The sequence below is a fragment of the Haemorhous mexicanus genome, chromosome 16, assembly GCF_027477595.1.
Source record: "Haemorhous mexicanus isolate bHaeMex1 chromosome 16, bHaeMex1.pri, whole genome shotgun sequence".
In the NCBI taxonomy this organism is placed as follows: Eukaryota; Metazoa; Chordata; class Aves; order Passeriformes; family Fringillidae; genus Haemorhous; species Haemorhous mexicanus.
In genome coordinates, this window is record NC_082356.1 from 9,957,949 (window position 1) to 9,972,803 (window position 14,855).

The window sequence follows — 14,855 nt, forward strand, 5'->3', positions numbered from 1 at the left end:
CACTATAACCAAAGCTAAAGGGTCCCCAGGCTTGTCTGCAGCTGGAGCTGACAGCTGTAGGCACAGGCTCTGTCACCAGACCCTGGACTGCTGTAACATCTTGGATACAATAAACTGCATTTTGGAGAGCTGCCTGGAGTCCCTCATCTCTCATTCAGGCTCTTACAGGAAAGGGACACAGGGTGACAGAGAGATGGCAGCAACCCCGTGCCATGCTGGCAGTTTTCACTCCTTGCTGCACTCTTGGGAACAGAAGGGTAAGGAAAGATATGGGCAATGTTATGGATACATCTTCTAATAGTGGCTTTTAGCAAATATTAAAATGGATTTTATATCTGTGATGTTAAAGCAACTTTGTTGTAAAGATACAGCTTTTATTTCTGTTGTTAATTAAGCTTCATGAAATAGCTGCTTGTGTTAAAATTCCTGCTGGGATGGGATAACATCCAATGCACACAGGATGAGGACACCTGCACAGATCTGCCAACTATCAGCACTCCCCATCTGAAGGCAGAGTGGAACAAGGCCCAAAAACTGGAGGTGATAAAGAGAAGGAGCCAAAACCACAGCCAAGAAACACACATGCTCTGAAAAGGCAGACCCAAGGAGGGGCCATGTAAAATCATTCCTGGAATATGTAAAGCAGTTTATGGATATGCATGAGGGTCTATGAATATGCAACAGGCTGATGTAAGGGAAAAGGCATTTCAGGGGGATCCCCGAAGGTAACAGGGTGCTCCTGGCTGAGTGCCAAGATGCACCAGGCCATAATAACCATTGCTCCATGGTCCTGGTCTCCCACTGTCCTTTATTAAACTTTTTACATTTTCACAGGAGAGTGAATGTGGTTTTCACATTTAGGAACGATTTCAGTTTTTTCGTTTTTTTAAAGGAGGGAGTTTTGAAGAGCTGCAAGTGGCTAATCTGCCTGCAACAAGGACCATTCCACGGGCTCTTGTCACCTTTCCTGACACGTCTTCTGCAGCTCATGGAGGGTGAAGCCCTGGAGGCTCCTTAGGGGTGGTTATGGACGATTGCAGGCAGCACCTCGATGCTCTGGATCAGCGGTGCCCCCTCCTGGGAACCCCCACGTTTTCCAGTTTCTGTGAAGCTGCCTGTGAAAAACACGTTCACTCTCCTGTAAATTAATGGCCCATTAACAGCAGATATCTCCTGGAGGGAGGAATGGTTGTGGAAGAGATAAACTGCCCAATGCACAGAAGATAACTGCCCCACCTCTGACAGATGGCAAACACAACACACACTTATCTTGCAATCCAGGACCTGTCCTCACTGGCTGCCCCCATTCTGCAGAGTTCATGGTGCCCAGGGAGGCTGCAGCTGCCGGTGCCGGGAACAAACAAGACAGGTCTTGGTTTCAGAGATCTCCAGAATCCATTTCTGACCCCAAAAAACAGGGCAAAGGCAGGGCCATGGGGTTTTTATAGGGTACGCCAGGGGTGGAGTTTGGGTTTGGGCCAGGGGAGGAGTTGTTAGCAACACAAGAAGGGTTAGATCAAATTCCTGCCTTTTAGCAACAGGTGCACTCCACACAGAATGTGTCCCCAAATCCTAAATTCCTCCTCAAACATCTGAGAAATGGTGGGACTTTAGATATCTTTGATCAATTTCATTTATTTAACCATGTTTATGGTGGTTTTAAGGGATGAAGATGGGGCACAAGAAAATCATTGCCAGACCAAAAGGAGAAGCAGCCAGGTGTGTTCCCAACATGGATCACAGGAATGTGGGGGACCAGGGCTCTGCCCAATGTGGCTCCTCCAGTGGGGGATGGAGCTGGAGCAGCACATGAAGCTCTTCCTGCATTCGGGGCACTCGCAGGGCTTCCCTTACCGGTGCCTCCGTTGGTGTCGGGTCAAGTGAGAGCTCCACCTGAAGCTCTTCCCACACTGGGGACACTCGTAGGGCCTCTCCCCAGTGTGGATGCGCCGGTGGGTGATGAGGGTGGAGTTGTGCTTGAATCCCTTCCCGCAGTCAGGGCACTGGAAGGGCCTCTCCTCTCTGTGAATCTGATAGTGCTGGAGGAGATGGGAGTTGCTCCGAAACCTCTTCCCACACTTAGAACACTCGTAGGGCCTCTCCCCAGTGTGGATCTTTTGGTGGAGGATCAGGTTGGAATGCCGGCTGAAGCTCTTCCCACACTCCCCACACTCATGGGGCCTCTCCCCTGTGTGGGTTCTCCAGTGACTGATCAGGTTGGAGCTCCGGCTGAAGCTCTTCCCACATTCCCCACACTCGTGGGGCCTCTCCCCAGTGTGGATGCGTCGGTGCGTGACAAGATGGGCATTTCGCCTGAAGCCCTGCCCGCAGTCGGGGCAGCGGAAGGGCCTCTCCTCTGTGTGAGTGTGATGGTGCTTGAGGAGATTGGAGCTGGTCTGAAACCTCTTCCTGCACTGATCACACTCGTAGGGCCGTTCCCCAGTGTGGGTCCTCTGGTGCAGGATCAGGTGGGAGCTCCTCCTGAAGCTCTTCCCACACTCCCCACACTCGTAGGGCCGTTCCCCAGTGTGGGTCCTCTGGTGCAGGATCAGGTTGGAGCTCCTCCTGAAGCTCTTCCCACACTCCTCACACTCGTAGGGCCGTTCCCCTGTGTGGATCCTCAGGTGATTGATCAGGTGGGAGCTCCTCCTGAAGCTCTTCCCACACTCCCCACACGTGTGGGGCTTCTCCCCACCATGGAGCTGCTCATGGAGCACCAGCTCTGAGCTCTGGCTCCATCTCTGGCCGCCTTCCCGGCCCAGGCTGGCTCTTTCCCCCTCAGATCCCCGCCATCTGCGTTTGCAGCCCCTCCTCGTGCGGGATCTCCGGGGCTTTTCCTCCCCGTTGGGTTCCTGCGCCGTGGAGCCGCTCAAAACGGCCTCTGCTGCCTGGTTCTGCCCTGGGGATTTGTCCTCCCTGCTCTCCATGCTCAGCTCCTGCTCTGGAGGAAGAGGGATAAAAACAGGATGGGATTTGCCTCCGTGGCACAGGCAAGGGGAAGGAGATCCCCCCAGGGCTGTCCTGCAGCTGGGGGCCGTGCTGGGCTGGGAGATGGAGCAGGACAGAGGGGGAAAGGGGCACTGACTTCCTCCTCACCTGCCTCAGTGTCCCAGGGCACCTTCCTCTTCCTCACTGCCTCCCAGGGGCTGGCAATGGGAAATCCTGGTTTGGGTAAAACAATGGATGACCACGTGGATTTTGAAGGTCCCTCTGCCCAAGTCCATCTCTATAAGTCACAGGCCACCTGGGCTCCATAAAAACCTCCCAAACACCAAAATTCAGCCCTGAAAAAGCCTCCAAAGAGTTCCCTGTCCCTGGTCCCTCTGGTGTTCGGGGTTCCCCCCTGTCCCAGCTGCTGGGGGTCACACTTGGATTGGGGGTCCCCCTTCTCCTCGGTGCCTGCCCTCCCCAGGCTGCTGGCAGTCCCAGCAATCCCTAAAGCTCCCCCCTCTTCACTCTCACTATTTTGGGATGCCAGGGCTGTTTGGGCTCCTGGGTCCTTTCTCCCCTCACTCTCTGCTCTGGGCTGCAGGGGCTCCAAGGAGTCCCCCCTGCCCCTCTCCAGCTCTTGAGGGTCCCGCCAATGGCGGCGCTCCCCCCTCTCTGGGCTCCCCACTTTGGGCTCCTGGGGGACACATGGCTCTGCTCCTCCAGGCTGCCTCTGCCGGCAGCCACCACCGGCACCTCCCGATGTCCCCCCAAGGGGCCTTTTCCACTAAGCCTTGGACTTCTTAATTCTCCAAACATCCCCCCAAAAAACCCAACCCAGGGATCCCCCCGGGATATCTGGGCCGAGCTCCCCCTCCCCGCTCACCTGCGCGATGGGGGGGGGCGATGATCCCACAGGTGGGGGCTGCGAATTCAGGTAGGGCTCGAGCACATGGTTCCGTCTGCCCAGCCTTGATCCGCCTTTGCCCCTCCTCTTCCTCCCGCTCCTCCCCTTCCATCCCCACTCCTTGTCCTCCTCTGCAGTCTTATCTCCACCTCCTTCTCCTCTTCCATCCCTCCCCTTCTATCCCTACTCCTCGCCCTCCCTAACCCCACCTCCTTTCCCTGCTTCTATCACTGCTCTCTCTCCGCCTTCATCCCTCCTCTTCCATCTCCCCCCCCTCCTCCCCCTCCCTAACCCCACCTCCTTCTCCCCCTCCATCCCTCCCCTTCCCTCCCTCCTCCTCCTCCCCCAGCAGCAGCGACACCCTCGGTGCCCCGTTCCCGCAGAAGGAGCGGGGATGGAGCCGGGACAGGTCGGGATGAGCAGCGCGGGGCTCTCGGCTGCTCCCAGCCGCTGCGGGCGGGGGGAACCCGGCCCGGGCCAAAGGAGAGGCAAACTGGGAAAACTGGGGGCTGCACATCCAAACTGGGCCTTGCTGGGGACCCTGCCTGGGCACTGCCAGCCCTTGGGGCTCCTCTCGGCACCTCCGGGAGGGAGGAACGCACACAGGGCTGGGGGATCCCAGCAGTGGCAGCGCTGCCGGGGACTGGGCTGGACTGGGATGGTACTGGGAGTGACTGGGGCTGTACTGGGTTTGTATGGACATCATACTGGGAGTGACTGGGACTGTACTGGGTTTGTGCTGACATTATACTGGGATCATACTGGGAGTGACTGGGACTGTATTGGGTTTGTGCTGACATTATACTGGGATCATACTGGGAGTGACTGGGACTGTGCTGCGTTTGTACTGATATAATACTGGGATCAGACTGCCAGGGCAGACTGTGATCACACTGATGGAGACTGGGATCACACTGGGAGTGAGCAGGAGCCTGTGGGGAGCAAATGAGACCATGTTGGGGCAAATGGGATGTACTGGGAGAAACTGGGATGGTGCTGAGGGTGACTGGGAGCAGCTGTGAGGAACTGGGATCATGCTAGGAGCAACTGGGAGTGACTGGGAGTGACTGGGTGCATGCTGGGGGCCATTGGAAACTGCTGGGTTTATTCTGGGATGAACTGGGATCATACTGGCAGTGAGTCCCACTAAACTGAGGGTGACTGGGAGTGCTTGGGAGCAAATGGGATCATACTGGGGATACTGGGAGTGACTGGGAACATGCTGGAGGGAACTGGGGAACACTGGGAGATACTGGGAGTGACTGGAACAAAAGTGAGGGTGAAAGAGAGCAGCTGCAACCATGTGGAGCACAGCTGGTTCATACCAGTGGGCTGGGGGAGTTTGTTGGGAGTTTAGGGCAATTATTGGGGTTTTTGGAGAGAATTACTGAGTTTGGGGGGTGTTGGGGATTTTGGGGGGTTTGTGGATTTTGGTAGGTTTGGATTTTGGGGGATTCTATCAGCCTTTTTTGTTAGGATTTTGGGAGGTTTTTGTGGGGTTTTTTGGGTGTTGCCAAGATTTCTTTGGGTCTCGGGGTGGATTTTGTGGGACTTTTTATGGTTTTGCAGACATTTTTGCAGGGATTTGTGGGGTTTAATGAGGATTTTGGGGATTTGTTGAAATTTCAATGGATTTTGTGGGCGTTTATCGGGATTCTAGGGTGTTCTAACAGGACTTTGTGAGAGTTAATTGGGATGTCGTGGGTTTTATAGGGACTTTTGGGGATTTTAAGGAGATTTTGGTGCCTCTCAGCCCTTCCCAACATCCGGGAATACCTGCAAAGCCCCCCCAAAATTCCACTAAAAACCTCCAAAATCCCCAAAAAATCCCCAAAAAACCCTCTGAACACCCGCAAATCCCACAAAATACCAGTGGAACCCACCAAAATTTAAAAACACTCTTGAAAATTTCAATAAATCCCCCCCAAGAAACCCTCCACAACTACAATAAAATCCCCCAAAATCCAAAACCCCACAAATCCACAAAACCCCCCCAAATCATGTAACACCTCCCCCCAAACCCAGTAATTCTCCCCAAAAACCCCCACCAAATCCCCAAAACCCCTCCTAAAATCCCCCAAAAAAGCCCCCAAAATCCCCCCAGACTCACTAGGGCCGTCCTGGATCAGGGAGCACCGGCCAGTGGAACAGGAGCCACTTCAGGGGGCCCTCGGAGCTTTCTGGGGAGGGGGCACCATGGGAGACCACCCAAAAACCTGAAGGGGGAACCCCTGCTGTGCCCCCTCCCCCTGAAACCCCCAGACCCCGGTTCAGGGTGGGTCTGGGACCCCCCCGGGACCCCCAAATCTCCCCCAGGTCCCCCACAGTCCCCCAAGGTTGGCCCAGGACCACTCCAGACCCAAAACCACTCCCCAAGACCCGCAAAACCTCCCCAGGACCCTCAGACTCCCCCCAGTTTTCCCCAAAATTCACCCCAGACCCACCTGAGACCCCCCAAAATGCATCAGACTGTCCCAAATCCCCCTCAGGCCCATTAATCCCCCCAGACTCCCCCAAATTCCCCCCAGACCTACCTCAAAACCTTCCAGATCCCCTCACAACACCCCAGTTCCTCTCAAAATCCCCTCAGACCCTCCCAGTTCCCCTCAGATCTCCCTAAACCCACCTGAGAACGCTCCAGACCATCTCAAGCTTCCCCCAAAGCTCCCTAAAGCCCCCTCAGACCCACCAAAGCCCCCTCACACGCCTTCGTTCCCCCCAAACCCACCGCACACCTCCCTATTTCCAGTCAATGCCCCCAACAATCCCCCCTTTCCCCTCAGACCCGCCCCAAACCCCCCCCCCAGTTTCCCCCCGACCCCACCTCAGCTTCTCCTCTGCTGTTTTCGCCTCACAATCACCCGCCTCCGCCTCGTGGGCGGGCTCCCAGCCAATAGCGACGCGCCCCAACCCGATTCAACCAATGACCACGCTGCATGTCCCCAAAAAACCAATCACGGCGTGGTTCCTCTCAGTAACGCCCGCCTTCCCTGCGCGGCTCCGGCCAATCAGAGGCGAGTCCTGAGCGGCGCCCCGTTCCCCGCCGCAAGCGGGACCCGCCGGGCTGGGGACAGGTGCGGGAGGGTCCTGGGGGGTCTGGGGGGGCTTTGGGGAGGGGTCCGGGGCTTTGGGTGGGTCTGGGGAGGGTCCTGGGGCATTGTGGGGGGACCTGGGGGTGCCGATGGGTCCTAAGAGGGGTCTCGAGGGGGGATGGGGGGGGTCTGGGGGGATTTTGGGGAGGGGTCGTAGGAAGGTCTTGGGAGGGTCATGGGGGGTTGGGATGGTCCTGGGGGAGTTTGGGGAGGGCTCTGGGGGGGTCCTGAGGGTGTCCTGGGAGGGTTTTGGAGGTTTTAGGGAGGGGCTTTGGGGAGTCTGGAAGGGTCTGGGGAGAGGTCCTGGGGGGATCTGGGGAGGGGCTGGGGGAGCCTGAGTTGGGTTTGGGGAGGGGTCTGGAGGGTCCTGGCAGGGTCCTGGGTGGGGTCTTGGGAAGGGTCTGGGGGGGTCTCAGGGGACATCTTGGGCTGGGCTCGATTGGGGTCTGGGGGCTCTCAGGGGGTCCTGGGCCAACCTTGGGGGGCTCTGGGGGGTTTGGGGTTCCTGGAGGGGTCCTGGGCGAGATTTGGGGGTCCCGGGGGTCCCAGACCCACCCTGAACCGGGGTCGGGGGGTTTCAGGGGGAGGGGTCACAGCAGGGGTTCCCCCTTCAGGTTTTTGGGGGGTCTCCCATGGTGCCCCCTCCCCAGAAAGCTCCAAGGGCCCCCTGAAGTGGCTCCTGTTCCACCGGCCGGTGCTCCCTGATCCAGGACGGCCCCAGTGAGTCTGGGGGGATTTTGGGGGCTTTTTGGGGGATTTTGGGAGGGTTTTGGGGATTTGGGGGTGGCTTTTTTGGGCTTTGGGGAATTTTATTGGGAGTTTATCGGGAATTATTGGGGTTTTTGGAGACAATTACTGAGTTTTGGGGGTGTTGTGGATTTGGGGGGTTTTGGAATTTGGGGGATTTTATTGGGGTTTTGTGGGGGGTTGGTTGTTTTGGGGCATTTATTGAAGTTTTTGGGAGTATTTTTTAATTTGAGTGGGTTTCACTGGTATTTTGTGGGATTCTCTGGGGTTTTGGAAGATCTTATTGTAATTTTGGGGGGATTTTGGGGGACCTTGGGTGGTCTGAGGGGGCTTTGGGGTTGTCCCCAGTTGTGGGGAAGGGCTGAGAGGCACTATAATCTCCTTCAAAGCCCAGAAAATCCCAAAAAAACCCACAAAATCCCAATTAAATCTCACAGAATCACATTAGAACACCCTAGAATCCCAATCGAAGCCCACAAAATCTATTGAAATCCCAACAACCCCCCCAAAAATCCCAATTAAACCCCACCAATCCTCCCAAAAATATGCCCAAAACAACAAAAAGTCCTACAAAATCCCCCCAAGACCCAAAGAAATCTTGGCAGCATCCAAAAAAACCCCACAAACCCCCCGCAAATCCCACCAAAGAACAAAAAAAAAATTCCTCAAAATTCCTGGACCTGCAAAGAATCCTAATAATGCTCCCAAAAATCCAATAAAATTCCCCAAATACCCCAATAAAACCCCCAAAATTCTGGAGACTGTCACTGTCCTGGTTCAGGGCAAGTTTGGGAGAGAACCCCCCAAAGGGGCTCCTCTAGGAAAGCAGATTCAGTCGCCCCTCCCCCAACCGGTCCGGGAGAAAATACCTCCTTGGAGAAAAGTGGAAAAACCTGTTCATTAAACAATAAAACTTAAACAATATTAAACAATGAAACTCTTTGCTGCTCCAAAAGAGATGACAAACTCACCAAGTCCCCCCTGGGTTGCAGTTCAGCTCACTCAGTCTCTGCTCAGCCCCTCCGGTGCTGGAAATGCCGCGGCCCAGGCCCGGCCCGGTGGCCACAGGTGGAGCTGCCGGTGCTCTGCTGGTGTTCAGTCCAGAGCAGGTGTGAACAGGGCCAAAGAAAAGGGAAAAAACACAGTCTAGAGAACTTCTTTGCCTCACCTAGCTAAACTAACTAAGAGCAAAGGAGAGCTCTGTCCCGCTCTCTGTCTGCAGACAACACAGTCCAGGAGCAGGAATGTGGAGGAGTGAGTTGTGTCTGAAAACAAACTGCTGCTTCTTCTCTCTCTCCTTCACTCTCTGGAACAAGTCTTAAAGGTGCAAAACTTATTATTCAGCACAAACAGAACAAGACAACTGGGGATAAAAGCATCATATAGTCAACCTATAACACTGCTACACTCAGGGAGAACAGAGCAAGTTCTGTGAGGCAAAGTGGTGAGTGGAGAGTGAGGGGAGATGGTCTGTCATTCTGACCTGTTCAGAGTTTCTCTGGGATTTAACCTTTCTCAGGTGGAGGGTCATCACCTTCCAACCTTTCCCTTAAAAAGTGACCAGGTGCTGCTGAGAGCAGATGGATCCACCACAGCCCAGCTCCACATTTGTAGACAAGGACTCACGTTGCTCATTCCACCAACCCAGCAGCATTTTCAGTGTCACAACACCTCTGCCTTTCCCTGTCAATCTTATAACTCAGAGATGCCCTAGGACAGATTTGTACCCTGGACTGAAGTTCCCAGCTTGGGCTGAAATCTCAGGGAGACTTCCAAGTGTTCCTATGATGGCATTGGATGAAGGGAGATGCAGCTCCTTCCCTGGCTGCACTGACAGCATTGCTCAGAGCCAGGCACTGGGGACAGCGTCACCCTGAGCCAGCTGTGCCCCCTGCCAGAGCCCCCAGGGCCGGGCAGCTGTCCCAGCCCTGTGCTCTGCAGAGGGAACTGGGCCTGGGGCTGCAGAGCTGCCCCACGGCTCTGCTGCAGCTCTGCCTGCACAGGAGGGGCTGCACGCCTTGGAGCCCCGGCCCTGAGGGCAGAGGCTTGGCTGGGGGCACAGGAGGGAGGGGGCTTTTTCAGAGGGAGGGGCTGAACTGGAGGAGATCCTGTGGACATCTCTGATCTCTCCCTGCGACAGCATTTCTGAGTTTGGTTTTCTCTCATTGCCTGATCTTCTCTCTTCCTGGAGATTTTCCTCCTGCAGGTGTTTCCCTGTGCCTGATCTCTCTGTGCCAGCATTCACAGACCCTAAATCTCTGGGCACTCTCCTTGGCTTGACAGAACCCTCCCTGTTTGCAGGGCACTGGCTGGGGCAGGTTCTGTTTGCAGCTTGGAAAAAGGACAGCTCAGACTGAGTCTGATGGCTCCAGCAAATGTGATTCTTGGGCTGTCCATGGGCAGAGTGGCTGCTTTGGCGGGGCTTGACAGCTGGCCTGCAAGCAAAGCTGAGTTAATAGAAGAAATAACAATTGATGATTTTCGGTGTATCCATAGCAAGGAAGAAGACAAGGCCGTCAGCATGGAAACCGATTAGAAAAGATACATGAGAGTTTTTGTAACCTAGACTACGTGCCTAAGTGGATGTGTATACGTGCCTTATTAAATTTCTGTAAAACTTTTGCCAATTATATTGACACTGATTGCTTGGCACCAATGAATATAAAAAGTTATTGTGATGTAGTTAATAACTTAAGATCACGCTTTGTTAAGGGTGTATGAACTGGAGAAGATGCAGAATAAAAACTTTTTTTCTTCCTGGACTTTGGTCACGTGTGTATGTCACGTCTGGCCTAAAGGTGACATTTGGTGCTACCCTGACGTGATGGAACTGCCGGGCGAGGGGCAGTGAGCACAGAGCCCAGCGAAGCTGAGAGCAGCGGGGAGCAGCTGCCAGTCCAGACCTGATTCTGACACCTGGAAAAAAGGTGAGCTGCTGGGAACAATGGGAAATAATTTAACAAGTGAAGAACAGATTGTTTTATATACATGGAAAACGTCCTTAAAAAGAAAAGGAGTTAAAACAACAGACTATGCTCTGCATAGTATTTAATTATGGGCAAAGTCTCAAAATTTTAAGACTGATGTAACTACTGCTTTTAGTGTTAGAGCTTGGAAAGAAGTTGGAGAAAAACTCTGGAAGTAATTCAGAATGGGGATAAAGCAGCTGCAGATTTATCTCCTACTTGGAGGTTGCTTTATAACACCTTAAAGGAGTGGAAAGCAGAGCAGGACAAGAAAGACCTGGAGGAGGAACTCGTAGCTGCTGGGGAGCAGCAAAGGGAAGAAGCTCAGCCTGAGTGTTCTGCTGGGATTTTTTCTGCAGAGACTGTTGCCGGGTCTGTTGCTATGGGAAAAGTTGATAAGGCTTCTTCGTGTTTGTCTGCAAAAGGCTTCAAATCCACGTACCCCTCCCCCATAGAGCCACTAGCTGAACTTAATGTTAAATCTAACTCTGAGTCCTCGGCACAGTGGCCGGCTAAGATGACCTTAAAAAAGAAATAAATTGAGCCATCTGCTCCTTTGCTTGATTCTGACTCTGAACTGCATGAACACATGGAAATATTAACTCTTTCTCCTCCTTTGTTTTCTGATTCTGATAGTGACCATGAGGAAATTACAGGGGTTAAAAGGTCTGACTTAATGCATACTTCTGTTTGCTGTAAAACTGGTAATAGAAATAAGCTTTGTAGAACTGGTAGTAGAAATAACCTTGGTAAAACTGGTAGTAGAATTAAGCTTGGTGTTTCAAAAGCTCAGCCTTCTGATAATGTCACTGTAACTGTTCGTGATTCTTTTCGGTGCTGGGAATATGTTAAAAGTAAAGCAGTTGAGATAGGAGACTGGGATTTAATGGAGAAAATAGGCACACCAAAGGGCTTGGATGCTCTTGATATGGATGCTAATAGTGTTGCTACTAGTGTTGGTAATGGTAAAATGGCTTTTTCTGTGTTTAAAGCAGTTCCTAATTCAGGATGAAGTGATAGTCATGAGGTTTTTGCATGGAAGGTTGTGCAGGATCTTCAGTCTAAAGTAGCTAAATTTGGTATTAATTCTGTTGAAGTAATGCAATTAATTCGTATTGTTAATACAGATTTGCTGTCTCCTTATGATATTGTGCATTTGGCAGCAGTTTTGTTTCAACCAGTGCAGTATAACGTATTTCAAGAAAATTGGAGGCAATTAGCTGAGCGAACAGCTTTAGATAAAATGAAACTACCTCAGCAGGACCCTCGTCATGCTGTAGGAGTTGATGTTTTGCTTGGTCAAGGGCCTTTTTCTAATCCAGATTTACAGGCATGGTGGGATCCCCTGGTTTTAACACAGGCTCAACAATTAGGTGTGAACGCTATAAAACAATGGAAATGGCAGATCCAAAACAAAAATATGTCACTATAAAACAAGGTCTTAAAGAACCTTTTCTGCAATTTGTAGAAAAAATTGCTGCAGCAATTGAAAAACAGGTAGAGGATGAGAAATTAAGGGAGATTCTATGTAGGCAATTAGCCACTGGCACAATGTGGGAACTGTTCCTCCTCACCTCCTCCCTCATCTCCTCTCTGAGTTCTTGGACTACAGCAGAGACATGAGCCTGCATCAGGCCATTGATCATACTTTCATAATTTCTAAGCTTGTTGGCAACAGAGCCCACTGTCTCTCGGTTGGTATTGGCATTAATTGTTGCAATGAAGGTGATGTATTGAGATGGCCCCAGATTTGCCAGACTCCAACACATTTGCCCTGTGCACCTGACCTTGTCGGGGTCATTATCATGCTGTCCATCCCTCCCAAAGAGAACCTCCAATACTGACACTTCTCTCAGCTGCTGGATCCCTTCCTCCCCCCTCAGAGGGTCTTCCAGCACATTCTATGGTGGTGCTCCTGCATTCCCTCCCTGCAGACAAACCTCTCTCTGGAACTCACTAAAAGTTGCTCCCAGAGGGAAAGGGAGCCTGACTCCCTTACAAAAATCTGATTGATACCTGAGTCCTGGGTCAAGGGTCCCAGATTCCTTGCCTCACCACCATCCAGTTGCACACCTGTACCCATAAGGTCCCAGACCCAGAGTAACCAGATTGTACAAGCCTCACATCCCCTTTGTACAATGTCTTTGTGCAGATTACAGAGACTTTTGTACATCAGGGACTCAGTGATGATCTCAACTCTTGTCTCTCCTGTGGGTTGTGAGTGCCCTCATTTCTTATCCTCATCTGGGTGCTCTGGCTTCATCTTAGATCTCCTTGTTTCCACTGGGGCAACTGCTGCTGGCTGTGATTGCCTTTGCAGTTCAGCTGGAACCTGGACAGTTGTAACATCTGTGGGTTCCACTGCTGCACCATCAGACTCTCCCTCTTTGAGGCAGGGGAAGGGTTTTTCACCAGCTGTGGAAATGTACTCCTTCAGCATCTGGCCCATCTTTTTCACTAGAACCCCCACCCAACCTGGGTGGTTCATTTCTGAGATGGGCTGTGGGGCAGGGTCAGGCTCTGGGGCAGCAGCATCCCTTGTCTCTGGGGTAGGTGTCAGCATGGTTATCCAGGTTAATCTTCCCTTATCTCTGAATGCTAAATGTAACAGGCCTATCAGCAACACCAACCACTGTATGGTATCATTAGCATTTAGAGTGGATCTGAACCCTTTGAAAACTGGTGGGGCAGACCCAAAGAGCTGGGTGAATGGCTGGGAGAAAATTTCCCCCAGTGTCATTTCCTCACAGTAAGTACCATTATTAAAGTAACCCCAAAACATACACTTAGTGTCTCATAGCTCTGAATCCATGTGCCTGCCTTCCAGAGGAAGTTAAAAATCCATTAATTCCTCACCTTATTAAGCCATAAAGCAAACTGGATAATAGCCACAGCAGCCTTAGCTATGGTTGCCCTGTGTTCCCAAGGATGGCCAGGCTGCTCCTGATGGGGCAGAAGGAAGAGCTCCAGGCCCTCTTTGAGGGTGGTGAGGGCAGTGGGCTGTCAGCAGGGGCTGGCTGGGTGAGCTGCAATCCCTGGGCAGGGAGCTGCAATCCCTGCCCTGGCTGTGGTGGGCTTTGCTCCTTGTGTGGATGAGGGGTGCTGTGGGCAGAGCACACAGAGATTTCAGGGATGTGGGCAGGGGGATTCATGGCCAGCACCTTGCAGCTGATCCCCTTGGCCCCTCCTCTCTTGTGGCCATGGCAAGAGCTGGGTGGGATGGCTCTGGCAGAAAGGTCTCCTTGGATTCCTGCACATCCAGGTTCTGACTGTGGCTCTGTTCCTGTCTCTTTCAGCCCTTCAAGGCCTGAGTGAATACAACAGCCCCTCCTGCATAAGCATATTTGTTCAGGTGATGTTTGAGGGAAGAGCTGCAGAACGACTTTCATCTGCTGGCTCAGAAGAACCAGTGTCTCTTTAAGACCTCCAGATCCCTTGGAAGGTGAGACCACCTGGAGAGCAGAGGAGATCAGCTGGAGCTCCAGGCACAGCTGATGACTGGCACAGCTGAGCCTGTGGGAAGCTCCCATAGCTCCTGCCTTCTCTCTTGCTGTTGACAGCCCTCAGAACCTGCCCATTCCCTTTCTTCCCTCCCAGCTCATCCCTTTGCTTTGCCTTCCATTAATAAACTGTTTGGCTTCTTTGCTTTACCTGCATCTCTGTGGAGCTGGAACGATGCAAATCCGGAGCCCTGGGACACACAGGCCCCTCCTGCCATTCTCTTCCACACCGTGTTTTGTGCACAGACACAGAGAAACGAGGGCAGATCAGGCTGGGAAGGTCCCTGTGCTGAAGGTCCAGTTCCACAACACTGTGGGGTTACAGATCTTGCTGAGCACCCTGGAGCCCCTGGACTTTGGAAGAGCAAACCTGAGGATGCTCTGAACCCAGCTGTGATGGATTCCATGGCAAGCATCCATGGAGGGCAAAGGAGCTTGGAATGCTGGAAGGTTTCAAGAACAGCTTCCTGAAAGCACAGCAGTGCTCCATCCCTGCACAGGATCAGGAAGAGGGCAGAACCAGAGACAATCTGGGCTTAACAGAGAGCTTTGGGTGTGCCTAAGGACAAATGAAGCAGCAGCACGGTGCCTGAGACTCGGAGGCGCGACCGTGCCAGTGCCCGGAGCGCTGTCAGGCAGTGCTGGGATCCCAGGTGTGGTTCTGGTCCCCACAACCAAGGAATGGCAGCCCCAGGCTCAGACCCAGTCAGAAAGC

The 14,855-nt window shown here is 52.8% G+C and overlaps 1 long non-coding RNA gene and 1 pseudogene across 1 annotated transcript; one reads left to right on the top strand and one right to left on the bottom strand.

Moving 5' to 3' along the window:
• LOC132334709 (zinc finger protein 850-like) overlaps nt 1-3,907 on the bottom strand; it is an 800,740-nt pseudogene extending 796,833 nt beyond the window's left edge.
• A 4,991-nt stretch (nt 3,908-8,898) lies between these two features.
• On the top strand, nt 8,899-14,296 carry LOC132334881 (uncharacterized). The gene is made up of 2 exons (XR_009488526.1): nt 8,899-10,601; nt 13,937-14,296. It is a non-coding gene; the product is annotated as an uncharacterized LOC132334881 (long non-coding RNA).
• Nucleotides 14,297-14,855: the final 559 nt, after the last annotated feature.